Source organism: Colossoma macropomum, unplaced genomic scaffold, assembly GCF_904425465.1.
Source record: "Colossoma macropomum unplaced genomic scaffold, Colossoma_macropomum, whole genome shotgun sequence".
Lineage (NCBI taxonomy): Eukaryota > Metazoa > Chordata > Actinopteri > Characiformes > Serrasalmidae > Colossoma > Colossoma macropomum.
Window position 1 is genome coordinate 45,519,880 of NW_023494787.1, and position 14,455 is coordinate 45,534,334.

The window sequence follows — 14,455 nt, forward strand, 5'->3', positions numbered from 1 at the left end:
CTGGGAAAGTGCTTTATAAGCACCCGAGAGTCGGGCTTTTAAACGTAAATTTAATTCTCCTTTGCCGTTCAAAAACACTGAACCCTGCTGAGGTGTGTGGACCGAAGGCCTCATGTAGCCAAGTCTTCAGCAGGCCACTAAAATCCTTGCATATTCTTACCATAACTTGTATGCTCAAAATCTATTTTCACTTCAGCAAAACAGCCCTTAGAGGTTGAGCAAACCAGGATCATAAAAATGGTATACCCACCTTCAGCCACTTAAAGCCTTAATTACATTTGCTTTATTGCATTGGATGGTCCCATTATGAATTTATACATGGTGCTCATATTTCGGGTAGAGTTTATATTTAATGGGAACAATATTAGGCGTAGTGGCCATTAGTCATTTGGGGAATTTTAAGAGGATTTGGGAGTAATAGGTTTATTTATAGTTTGTTAACTAGCCATACAAATATATTTACACCCAGCCCAGTTTATTTTTCAGTGATGTAATACTTCCTGGACATTAGCGCAAGGCTGTGTTGGGTTTGCAGGGAAGGAGCATGGCTTCAGTGGCTGGTGGCTAATTGGAAATGCATGTTTTTAGAGAAAGAGGGGAAAAATGGACATCTGTTTGAGATTTTCTGCCGGCTTCTCGTTGAACAGATCCAGAGGAGTGCAGAAGTGCTAAAAGGCCCTAACTAACCTCAGCCTTTGAGCCGGACAGCCTCCCACCACACGAGCCTCCTTCCGGGGGTAAAACAGGAAACCGAGCCATGCGCCACAGCAAACAAAATGGCCGACAGACCCACATGTGAGTGCTGCGTGTTTTTAGAGAGATGGAGGTGGAGTTGATTGTGGGATGGTGCATGCGTTCTGAATAACAAGCACATCTGTTGCCCAGCTGTTCCACCTGCACTCACCGTCCATTCAGTCGCAGGTGGACTGTGAACAAGTGGCCTCACTGTAGCATACTGATGTGGGTGGGTCAAAAAGTGAACAGGTTTATGGCTCTTTGATGAAAAATGACAGTTTGTAGAGCCATTAAGTTCATTAAACTAAACTCCATAACCCCAAAACAGCTTTGGTGTCAGACTCCTGAGACATATGGATTGACAGGAGGCCTTATTTTTTTATTTTAGCCAATACAAATATAATAAATATCCCATATTTGTACAGTGAAATCATAAGCGTGGACACATTTTAGTACAACTTTTAGTGCACATATAGTACTGACCACTGCATGTTAGTAGGGAACCCTCAAGGCCTTCTAGGCCTTCAGGAAAGGCCTAAAGATTTCCAAGAAAAATGATCCAAGAAATACATATCTGTAATAATTATTGAATTGTATCATCATGGTTGCTCTCTTTAAAGTCTGCAAGTATTGTAGTAACACTCTTTGTGTTGTCAAGTTTTGGATTAAGATCTTGAAACACACAATGGAAAACAATCTGGGGTCTTTTTTCTGTGGTATCTAGATATAACCAAGCAGCCTCTTCCATTGGTCAGGAGCTCAGGAGCTGGACAGAAGACCTTACACTTTAAAACCATGGAAAGAAATCATCATTCAACTCCTTCCTGAAGTCCAAGATACATTACTGACTCTGAATATGAGCAGTAGCTCTATCCCAGCACTCTTTGTTGATCAAAGTTACAATGAAACTGCAGCATCCAAATAATATATTTGTATTTATTTACTTCAAATAAAAATATGAAGCATCTTTTACAGGTTTCAGATGTCCATGTTTAATCTAGAACTGCCAAAATGTTAATGTGCACCACCGTTAGCTTACTGTTAATATTCTTTTGTCAGCATAGGGAGGCAATTAGCATCATTGTTAAGCTTGTTTTGATATTTATAGCCCAAACAGAAGACCTTAAATTGCCACAATTCACCTTTATGTAGACCCTGTTACTGTATTATTCTCAGCAAGCCCTCTGTTTTAGGATGGACTCTACAGTAGACATCTGTCATATGCTCATCATAGTCATTCTGGTCTGCTGTGCTTGGATTGCCCATCAGTATGAAGTGGTTTCTGAAGAGCACTGCTTTGATGACTGCTGTGATTGTCTCTGTCTTGCCAAAGCAATAACATTCCCCACTCAAATTCTTGAACTACACAGACAATTGTGCCATCATAGATCAAGACTTTCAAAGAGCCAGGGGTTTCAGTGTAGGAGAAAAAATGCGCAAAACAAATAAAATAAATATGACAGAGGGAACATAATGGAAAGGAAAACAGAGCGTGGTTGGGTCTTCGTGGCAAACGAAAGATGGCTCTCTAAAAATACAAGGAGGCCGGAGTCATGGTGAGGTAGCCTGCTAAAGCAAACAAACCGGGGCAGAGGCTGTAGTACCTTGGGGCTAAGAGTAGAGGAAACCCCCAGTGGAAGTGCTGGAGCGGGGGGTGGGGGACCGAGGCTGAATGGGGAATTGGTGGATTGATATTTTTGGGGACGGGGGAGGTGGGGGGGGAGGGGGGGTCAATGGGATCTCTCCGTCCATCTCTCCTCGCTGTCCGCCCAGCTGTGCAAACACACGCCGTGCTTTGGTGGGGAAGGGTGGCCAATAAGCCTGAGACATGGAGGGAAGGAGCTGACCCACAAATCCTCAACACATACTACTCTCTCTCTCTCTCTCTCTCACTCTCTCTCTCTCTCTCTCTGGCGCAGAAAGACTCATAACTACATTCCTCCGTCTCTAGAGAGCCGGGTCACTCCAGCAGTGTTACAAAAAAGTGTCTGCACCTCTACCTCCCTCTTCTCCATCCCTCACTCCGTTCCCCTTCCCTCGGTTCTCACACTCCCTCTCCCTGCTCAGCTGTAATTCTCTTCTCCTTGACTTCTCTCTCTCTCGCTGTCCTCATATCCACCATCATCCCTCTCTCAGAGGACTAAGGCAGGCCTCGCTCGCTCTGGAGGAGTGTCTCTCTCCCTCCGAGTCATAATTCCTCACTTGTGTGAGGTTTGCTCGCGTCGGCCAGACGTTTTATGTGTAAAAGAGCGACTTTTCGACAGCGTACGGTGTGTGCGTTTTGGAAAAGCAGAGTCCAGAAAGGTTAGCTGGATGGGATCAAATATTGGATAGGTTTATTTTTCTTTGGCAAATGTAAGGGCACAGGCTGTGACTCATGACTGTTTTAGAGCCATTTACCACCTCATTAGAACCAAACAAACGCCCACGCCACCTACACCACCCAATACAGACACGCACACAGATTGGGGGAAGTGACAAAGAGCGCTGTATCAAAGATCTGTACTTTTCTAACATTTTTGGCGTCTGCCGTACGCTACCGTCTACACTCTAATGGGAAAAGTTACTCATTATATCATTACATCACTTCTAATGCACAGAGTGACATTTCAGCTGTAGCAATGTTGAAGTTGTGAATGTTTCCGCCTGTAAATTGATATTTTGTCTAGAAAGTCCTTCAGATTGATCTGTGGCTTTAATTTTAACCAGAAAAATTTATGTTGATGGCAAGTTAGGCAGTATTAAGAGATGTATGTAGTTTGGATGGACTGCTTAGTGTTCTTTTGTGTTTAGTGTCCTATTGCATGCATTTTGATTAGAAACCAAAGGACTGGGATCAGTAGTTAGGGCAGGTCTGAAAGTTGCATTTGTAAGAGCATCAATTGATAAAAGTGACAACATGTTATTGTGCAGAAGCTAGCATATTGAAGGTAAGTGCTGGTATAGGTACTTGAAAAAAGGATTCCATTGCAAATTACTAATTACTTAATGGGATTAATGTACTGATTACTTCTTAGAAAAAATCAGTAGGCTTAGTACTGGGCTGTGGAGCAGTGGAACTGTGTTCTCCAGAGTGATCGAGCCCCATTCAATACCTTTGGGATGAGTTGGAGTGATCCAGAACTGACCCTCTAACATCAGTACCTGACCTCACTAATGCTCAATCAAATCCTCACAGCAATGTTCCAACATCTAGTGTAAAAGCTTCCCAGAAGAGTAGAGGCTGTTACTGCAGCAAAGGGGGGCAAACTCACTATTACACTATAATGCTTTGCACTACTTCATTACAGAAAAAAGTTACGTGACTTTAATGTGGTACTTTGCTGCCTTGTCTCAACACTGTAACATTAGTGTGAACCCATATGGTTTACCTGTATAAATTGTTTTACACAGTAGTGGAGGTATACAGTCATACGAGGTAACAACACTGGGACAGAGGAAATCTAATATACTATAGTTTTGCCTATAGCAATAATTTGCCACGCTCCGATTTGTTTCTTGGCCTTTGTTTTATTGCACTTACTTAAGGAGGTGCTCAGACTGTGGATGGTGCCGTACTGATTTAAGTGAAATACTGTCATCCGCATAAGCTGCACACAGACAAAACAAGACAGGTATCGCCACATGTTTCAGAGAAACAAGCCCAGACATCAGTGCCAGAATTTAGAGTAGTGTTATGCAGTAATAATTAAAACGTTGGAGGGAAGGAGCTTTAATTTCTGTGTGTCTTGCTGCTAGAAGACAAATTAGCAAAGATACGTTTACTCCTCAGTCTGAACAGAGACATTTTGATCTGTCAGCTTAACACGAGATAGCAGAACACAACCTGACTCTCCCTGTCTTGCTTCCTCCCTCTCTCCCTATCCCTCTCCTTCTTTACTCTCTCTCCTCTCTCTTTCTCTCTTTCTTTCTCGCTCTCTCTCACGCTACCTCCCTCTCTCTCTCTGTCTGTCTCTCTCTCTCTCTCTTTCTCTCTCTCTCACTTTCTCCCTCTCTCCCTCTCGCTTTCTCTCTCACTACCTCCCTCTCTTCCTCTCTCCCTCCCTCTCTCTCCCTCTTCCCGCTACCTCCCTCATCTTTACTCTGTCTCCTCCTCTCTCTCTTTCTCTCTCTCCCCCACTCTACCTCCCTCTCTTTCTGTCTGTCTCTCTCTCTCTCTCTCTCAGTCTCTTCCCCTCTCTCTCTATACCTCCCTCTCTCTCTTTCTCGTTCTATCTTCCTCTCTCTTCCCCTCTCCCTGTCTCTCTCGCTCTCTTCTTCTCTCTCCCTGCCTCTCTCTCTCTTTCCCTCCCTCTCTGTCCCTCTTTCTCTCTCTATATCTCTCTCCCTCTCTCTTTCTCTCTCTCCCTCTCTCTGTAACTGCCTTTGTTTGTGTTTGTATATGTATTTAACTGTGTGAGAGGCTGTTCAGCTGTTTAACTCTCTGATGATTAACAGAGGAATATCAGTAAAGAAGAGCAGAGCGTGTTAAACTGCTGTTGTTGGTAATGATTTTAACGTTAAAGATGTTCTATATGGGTAACAGTGAACTTATACAGTTGTGTGAGTTACTTATGTGAGTTACTGTGTCTAGAGGTTGACACTTATTCTGTCAGTAAGTATTTTTTCAGTGATTGTGTTGTCTATGAACCCACAGTGAGCTGTGTGTCAGTTCTGAAAAAGGAAAAAAAAAAGAGGACGTCACAACTGTTCTGTCAGACTTCTGAGGAGACGAGTTCTCTGGAAATGAACAGAGGAAAACTGGTCCTGACTGGTCCTTCAGAGCCTGAGAATTCCACGCCTGACCATGGCTCAAAATTCAACAAACACAGTGCGTTACTACTGCCAGCCCCTCAGAAACACTCCAGAGTAACACCCTGGCCTGCACACTGGCACAATGAGAGTCTCAGGTTCTGCTGCTGAGAGAAGTACCAGATCAGCAGCGAGGCAGGGATGGGTGGGGGTTATTTTGTTGTTTTGTAATAATACATGTAAACACTGAAAAAGAAATTGTTGAACTGACATGATTCAAATGTGTGCATCGGTTCTAAACAAATGAAATATGTTAATTATTATTAAAGTTCATTAGATACTTGCACTTAGTAACTATGTTGATGTAACATAGTTCATTCACGTGGAGCGAATGTACATATTTGAATCAAGTACATTTAAAGCAGCCTCCAAGTCCTTTTTTTAGTGCGTTAACAGGAAACACAAGAATTTCATATCGAAAACTGGTGAAGTCCTGTACTTTGATACACTTGTACTTCCAATAATTGCTCGATTTATCACTTGAGTTGAGTCTTGGAGGGTCACGATAGTCAACTTACCAGTAACTCTCTACTTGTGCCACTGCACAAAACATTACACCAGGGGTGGAGAACTCCGGTCCTGGAGGTTTGGTTTGGCACAGTTCTGTGACTGACCTGCTCAAACATACTGAACCCCTGACATTATTTGTAATTAGGTTAGAATGACTTAATGTCTTGCAATTAGTTGTTATAATCCAGAAAAAATCAAGTGTACTTATTGTTGTCAGAGGAACAAACTAAATGAGTTGTAATAGAGGTTAGCTCAGGTTTTCCCACTGTTCTTTGAAGTTCTGTTGATTTTTCTGTTTATTAGCTTTTATTTTTCCTTCAGCTGTCATTTTCATGTAAACAGTATTTTCATATGTTTTATATATGTGTAATCCTGTATATATAACATTCATGACAGATATATAGAGGTAGGTAGAGTAGCCTAAACCCAGCTTAAGAAGAAGTGATAAAACTTGAGTAAAATAATAACCCATGTAAAAGTATAAGTACCTCCCCAAGCACAAGCATAAGTGCAAAAATAAGTTTAAAAAAATACTTCGAAACTGTGTAACTTGTGGAACTGCAGAGCAGTGAAAGTGAAGATTTCGGGCTCTATTTTTCTCTTTATGGGATTCTTTGGTCCAAAACCCCCATTTTCAAAAAAAGTTGGGACGCTGTGCAAAATATAAATAAAACAAAAATGCAATGATGTGCAGATCATTTAAACCCTATATTTCATTGAAATAGTACAAAGACAACAAATCAAATGTTGAAACTGAGAAATGTTATTGTTTTTTGGAAAAATAAATGCCCATTGTCAACAACACAGGAAATCATGTAGATCTAAGTACAAATAAACATATAAAATATATTTTATTTACTATTTTTTCATTACATTTAAAACTCATAGATATTATACAATGTAATGCTGCTGTCGGGACAAACTCATATCTTTAAAATGGTAATTTTACAAGAGAAGGAAAAACCTACTTTATATTTAGTGTAAGTCAATGGAACCAGACTTTTTTCCGAGTGATTTTGCGTCGTTTCTTTTGGTCCATTCATCATGAAATTCATACACAGTGTAAAGGGTACTTTAAATTAGTTCAAAAAATGAAAAACTACAAAAGTGGAGATACAAGGTTTTGTTCCGACAGTAGTGATACGTTTATATATTACATATAAAATACGATTCACATAAAGATTCACTGGTTGTTTGATGAGTAAATAAAATGCCCTCATTAGCAAGCCCTGTTTCCTATCACCACCTCTGTAAACAAATCTTTCTGTTCTACAATGAACCATCTCAAGTCAGACCTCTCTGAATGAGTTATTACATGTCAGTGATCAAATTTTAAAGAGCTTTTTAAAAATGAGTGGAATTCCCCTCTATTAAAAACTAATACTACTTTATTTAGTAACTACATGGTCTGTAAAGCAATCTGAGTTATTCTTAAGTTATAGGAGTGAACATTGGAGGCCTGGACCCACCAGTCGTTTAAACTGAATCGTTATCAATTAATGCCATAGTACATTTTTACAGCACTTAATATAAGGTGTTGCTGATAAACATAGCCTCTGTTTTCACAGCGGCAGTAGACCACATGACCAGTGTCCACTGTCTTCATTTCTTTTCTCCATTTCTTGCCATCACAGCTTGAGCCCTCACGAAAGTGAGAAATAAGCAGGCATTTATGCTGTGTAAACTGCTAGCGCAGTACTTCAACCATAAATCCAGTGTTCAGTGAATGTAATAGCAGGCCTAATTGCTTTAGCATAAACTTTGAAAGGACGTAATGGCTGTGCCTCGGGGACGCGCTGAAGCCCACCCACCCCATCCTTCACTGCACCAGCAGGCACAGGAAATTCCAGCCCAGCTCTGAGAAAGAGCATGAAGTAAGGGGGCAGCTCCATCTCTCCAAAATCTACACCACGCACATAACTCCTGGCTATTGCATATCACGCAGCCATGTGCAGAATATTAGGTAAATCACAGCGCATTCCAGCTTCGTGAACACGTTGTGTATTTCAGATAGCCTTAAAACATTTTTCAAACCCATTGTGCATGTTTTGGTTTGGTCACTTCCGCTGGTCCTCTGCATACAACTCCTGTTTAAATTTTGGACCAAACTGGTGCAGGTGCCGTTGCGTTTCATGTGTACACACCACATTTACGAGTAGTGCTTTATACATCGATCAGGCATAACATTATGACCACCTACTTGTTTACGTAAGATCATTTTGGAGTCATGAAATGTGTGTTGAGGTCAGGACCCCCATGGACCCTCACAGAGCAGGTACGGTACTATTTGGGTGGTGGATCATTCTCAGCACTGCAGTAACACTGACGTGGTGGTGGTGTGTTAGTGTGTGTTGCGCTGGTCTGAGTGGATCAGACACAGCAGTGCTGCTAGAGTTTTTAAACACTGTGTCCACTCACTGTCCACTCTATTAGACACTCCTACCTCGTCAGTCCACCTTGTAGATGTAAAGTCAGAGACGATAGCTCATCTGCTGATGCACAGTTTGTGTTGGTCATCCTCTAGTCCTTCATCAGTGGTCACAGGATGCTGCCCACAGGACGTTGTTGGCTGGATATTTTTGGTCTGTGGACCATTCTCAGTCCAGCAGTGACACTGAGGTGTATAAAAACTAACACACTAACACACCACCACCACATCAGTGTCACTGCAGTGCTGAGAATGATCCACCACCCAAATAGTACCTGCTCTGTGAGGGTCCATGAGGGTCCTGACCACTGAAGAACAGGGTAAAAGGGGGCTAACAAAGTATGCAGAGAAACAGATGGACTACAGTCTGTAACTGTAGAACTACAAAGTGCACCTATATAGTAAGTGGAGCTGATAAAATGGACAATGAGCGTAGAAACAAGGAGGTGGTCATAATTTTATGCCTGATCGGTGTAAGTAGACAGTAAAACAACTCCCACTCTAAGAACTTCATTGTTGGTTTCAGTTAGATGATGTATTTTGTCACAGGTACAAATTCAGAGGGTTGGGGGTGTGGCCAGGGGAACATGCCATTCCCACTTTTTTTAATTACGTGAGATCATTTTGGAGTCATGAGATGTGTGTTGGAAAAAGAACATACCTGATTTGTGAAAGAGCTGTAGACCTCAATTATAATGTAGCTTTTCTGTTATTCCCAAGAAATTCTAAACTCTAACTAAAACCAGAGATCATGATTTAATTTAATTTTACTCATGACAAAAAGAAAGATGCGCTAACCTGTCCTGCCTGTCCGTTAGAAACAGAATCATTTTCAGCACTTCTTGTACTATGATCATTTGCTGACTTATGGACTTATGAAACTGTTCTTAATAATCATTCTTGTTTCTGCCTATCATCACATTTATCATTAATGAATTATGTTGCTGAAACGTGAGGCCGTCTAAGAGCAAGAACAATGTAAAATGGTCAGAAGGCGTTTTATAAGAGGTGATGCAATCGTGCTTGCAGAAAGACATAGGCTCAATCCCATTTCTTATTTTTACCCCTAGCCCTTGTTTTCGAGTGTCACCTTGCCCCTCGGAACTGAGACACAAGGGGTAGTGGTTGAAATCTTCCCCTACAAAATGGGACCCTCAAATAAAAAGAACATTACTTCATTAAGAGGCTCCGGGCCCTCTGTAGGCGACCCTGCCAGTCTGCAGTGATAGCAGAGGAGGGTAAAGTTCAGCTCCTCACTGCTGGGCTTTAGTTAAGTTTAGGGCATCTTATGCATTCAAAGAGGGAAAACACCTAATTCCTGGATGAAAGAAAGCTATTCGCCAGCTTCTTGTTCAAATTTTCCCATTCCACTTTAAATGGTGCAGCAGTTATGCCAATCTGGTGCCAATCAGGGTGGAACAGGAAATTTAGCTTCAGCATAGACATCAGCATACGACTAGCAATTTTTCATGCTTATTATAAAGAAAAGGACCATAATATTTTTAAACGATATTAAACTAAGATAATAAAATGGTTATTGTGATTTTTAAAGGAGAAAATACTCACAGTTGTAGGTTTCTTTGGTCGCTTGCGCAGCCATCTTGCTGGTTTTTCATTTTTTCTCATAACACTCCGTTTAGAGTGTGTTTCTGAAAAACTTTCGTTTGGAGAGCCATGAAGCCCTAACTCTTCGCCCTACCCCTCTATCTCAACAAAAATCTGGACACCCTACCCCTAGACGTAAACACGCAAAATGGAGGGGTAGGGTTAAGTGGTAGGGGCGAGGGGTGAAATGGGACTGGGCCATAGACTACATAAAGTGCAATTTGACAAGACAGTGTGGCACAATACCAAGTACAGTACTGTCAAACACAACAGGAAACAACTTGGCCTAAAAATAAATACAGCACTATACAATAAATATGCAGAACAAGACAGACAGTGAGTTGACTGGGAAATGTACAGAGTACAGTGCTGAGTAGATTAACTGAGAGAGAGAGAGAGAGAGAGAGAGAGAGAGAGAGAGAGAGAGAGAGATATGATTTCAGATTTATCTGTGCTGAGGGGGAAATCTACTGGCTGTATAATGTATATGACCCAGAGGAAGAGGTTATGAAGAAACTGAAACAATAAAACAGCACCAGTGCAGAAGCTTAAGATCCAACCTGAGACATCTATATCTACAGCCGTGCATAAATATACATCCACATGTACATTACATACAGTAAATGTAAGAGACCACCCTTCAAAATGCTGGGTTTATACCCCACTAGCCAACGCTGGGCATTAGATGTCAAACAATGGCATATCTGAGTAGCCCAGGGTCTCCTGAAAATAACAACATATCGCATGCGTGACTGTCACATGTAAATACTTTATAACTGCAATTGTAATTGTAATTTACCCACAATACCAAAAAAATCCCCCAAATTATAGGATTCTAAGTGTTAAGAGAACAGAAAATCAAGTGTGTTTCTGTCCATCCTTCCACTGTGAGAAGACTCTTTTATGTAATTTTCTGTTCAATATATGCTTTCTGCTTTTTCCCTGATGCTGAAAAATGAATAACTTGTGCTTAATGGCTGCTTTTACAGGAAAGTGATGTTTTAAAAGGGTGGTCTTTGACTTTTGCACGGTCCATACGTCCAGTACAAAACTAAAGAAGAAACCTTCGTCTTGGCTGATTGACTACATTTGGGGTAAGGAGGGAACTGTGTCAATTTGACTTTTTTCCATTTCTTTAAAGCTTTTTTTACAGGCCTCTGACATGAATCTTGACTTGTTAACCCCTTACATGGCCAGGGTTCACCAGTGGGCCAAAGTTATGTTACACGCTTCTATAATCTAAGAATAGCTCAGCCAGTTTGCACGGAAGTCCCAGTAGTTACTGAATAATAAGCCTTAGTATGTAATCAGCCTGGGATTTTAAGTGTTGAAGTTCCTGTATGTAAATGCTATCAGAACAGGAGGAATAGCTATATTGGGAAGGCAATAATACTAATTTATGACTTATACTAGTACTAATAACAATAGTTTTGCCCAGCAGGAGAGGCATTAAAACAATGTTAATGTTTTATCTAGTTAGCAGTTACACTGAGGGACGAGAAATAGAGAGATGTCTAGGTTTTTAACATAGAAGAGACAAATTTTATTTGAATAAAATCTGTTGAAGCAGTAGCAATCTGCACAAGAAACAAAGTTTTGTCTTCATTTTCAAAACAACTTTAGATGTGTAGCAATTTTTGAGTTTTTATCTCAGTCCTTTGGCTGCAGTAATGTTAGTGTTGGGAGGGCCCCTTTGAATCAAAAGGTCACCAACGTCCTCCCTCACACTCAGGCCCAGTCTGCTCCCAGGGCTATCTACCCCCCTGACTACGGGTCACTTCACCTCCCTCTCCGCTCCGAGACACCGTTCTCAGTGTTTGCGCTCATCTGGGCTGCGATCTTTCTCTCAGGCCACAATTAAGAGCCTGTTTGTTTTGTATTCTGTTGAGTCGAGTAATGACCTTATGATTTTTTTTTTTTCTCTTTTTTTAAGACTTTATCCACAGATCTTGCACAACAAAGTGAGAGGAAATGATCCTCAACTCAGATGGAGGGAGAGAAGGAGGGAGGGTGAAGGGGCTGAGGAAACGGACGGCTATATTACTGTGCAAAGGCCAGTCTTATCTGAGGACCGCTTCCAAAGGCCCTAGGCCAAAAAGCACTGGATCTGGCTGGGGCGGCGTGTTCCGCCTTCACCCCCGCCTCCTCAAGGGACTCTAGCGGTTTAATAACTCTAAAGTGTGTTTCCATGATGTGCGATTTGAATTTGATCCCTCGTGAGTCGACGCCCACCTTTAGAAAATACTTTTTCTTTCTCTTTTCTTTTTACTCTCTATACTGAAAAAGTTCACTTGATTCAAATGTGTGCATTGTTTCAATGAGAATAAACTGCATGATTGCTGCCAAAAGTAAGACCAAAGGCAAAAGTGCCTGTGTTTAGGTTATATGTTTAATGGCCTCCCTTTATTTGGAGGGTCCCCTATAGATGCTCTATAGATACTTAAATCATTAACTTGATTAACTTCCTGGTGATACTCAATTGATTATCAACAACATTGTGGTTAGAATTAGGATTAGGAGTAAGTGTAGGTTTTGCTTTAAGGTTAAGGTTAGGGTTAAGGTTAGGTTTAGTTAACCTAACCTTACACTGAACTTGTTTTTCTGTGAACGTTACTTAAAGACAGACTAAACATTTACAAAGCATCTACAGTGGACCATCCAAATAACACTCAACTTCAAGTTTTATTTATTTTGGAATGATTTGTACTTTTGATTGAAGCAAAGTAGGGATGTAACATTACACGGAAGTCACAGTTCGGTTCACACCGTGGTCTGGATATGACAGTTCAACAGGAAAAAAGCAACAAAAACCCCCAAATGCATAAGGCTAGGTTTCTTTTCATTTACTTTAAACAGACAGTAGTACAAGTTACAGTTTGTTCCATCTAGTGTTGCATAATCCTCCCAAGGTAGTTGATACAGCCTATAGTGTGTGTCATTTGCACTCGATGGGGAAAGACACTAATGTTAAATAATAATTTGTGCAGTGTTGGTTCAACGCCAGTTGTGATTTTGAAGTTAGCAGCAGAGAAAACATAGAAAAATTCATAAAACTTTGTGCTGAATCTAAGCGAAGTCTCAGAAATACTGCAGGCTGTGGAGAGGGAAGTCTCACTTCATTCGTTTAATTTGAGCTTGTGTTTTTTTTTATCGTCACGCTTTATTATTCCTCAATAGCTGCCTTCCTCACCTCTCACTCACTGTTCAAATCCGGGGTCAGGAGTTATGACACTGCTGCAGTTATGAATAGACTGAATCATTTGGCGCTAGTTGTAGACGAAGACTCCTCCACTGCTAACTTGCCAATGGCCTACACTCTTAAACATGGTTCTTCAAGGGTTCTTTAGTAAAGAAAATGGTTCTGTATAAAAGCATGAACACTCAAAGAACCCTTTGCATCATTAAAGGGTTCTTTGCATCGAAAAAGTTTTCTTCGGATTGTTGGAGAATGTGTTGAATGTGGTTCTACATAGAACCTTTTTGAATAGGGTTCTATATAGCACCAAAAAGGGCTCTGCTCTTGTTACAATGTCAAGCTTGTTACAATAGAAGAACCCTTTTTGATGCTATATAGAACCCTATTCAAAAAGCTTCTATATAGAACCACCTGGAGCCTAACCATCATTCACATTCATCAATTGGTATGGCCGTTTTACATTATATGGAGGTTCTTTAACCTTTAATCAGTCACAAAGCCTCACAGGCCACACTATTAGGTACTTTTTATCTCCATTCGTTGTCCATAGTCTTACCACATAAGTTCACTTTGTTTAATTACAGTTTATCATCCATTCATTTCTCTGCATAATTTGTTAGCCCCCCTAACTCTATTCATCAGTGATCAGGATCCCCCCACCACTGGCAAACAGGGATCACACTGTAGTGTTGCTGGAGTTTTAAATATTTCAGTGTCACTGTTGGACTGAGAATAGTCTACCAACCAAAAATATGCAGCATCCTGTGGCCAGAACTTCATCACTGTTGAAGGACCTGAGGAGGATAGACAGAAGAACCGTCTCTGTCATGTTACCAGGGTAAAGTTTGAAGCACCAGGGTCTGTCATGGTATGGGGGTGTATTAGTGGGTAACTTGCACATCTGTGAAGGCTGATAAAATGGACAATGAGTGTAGACAAAGGCAGGTGGACCTAATAAAGCTAATGATTGTTTATTATTTTTAAGAGCATACAGCTGAGGTTTGTGTGTGTATATATATATATATATATATATATATGTGTGTGTGTGTGTGTGTGTGTGTGTATGTGTGTGTGTGTGAGAGAGAGAGAGAGAGTGTGTGTGTATGTATAAATCATTTGACCTCCATATTTAGCAGGATCTCCAGTTTACCAAGTGGCAGTGAAAACTCTGAAAACACTTACAATGTGCG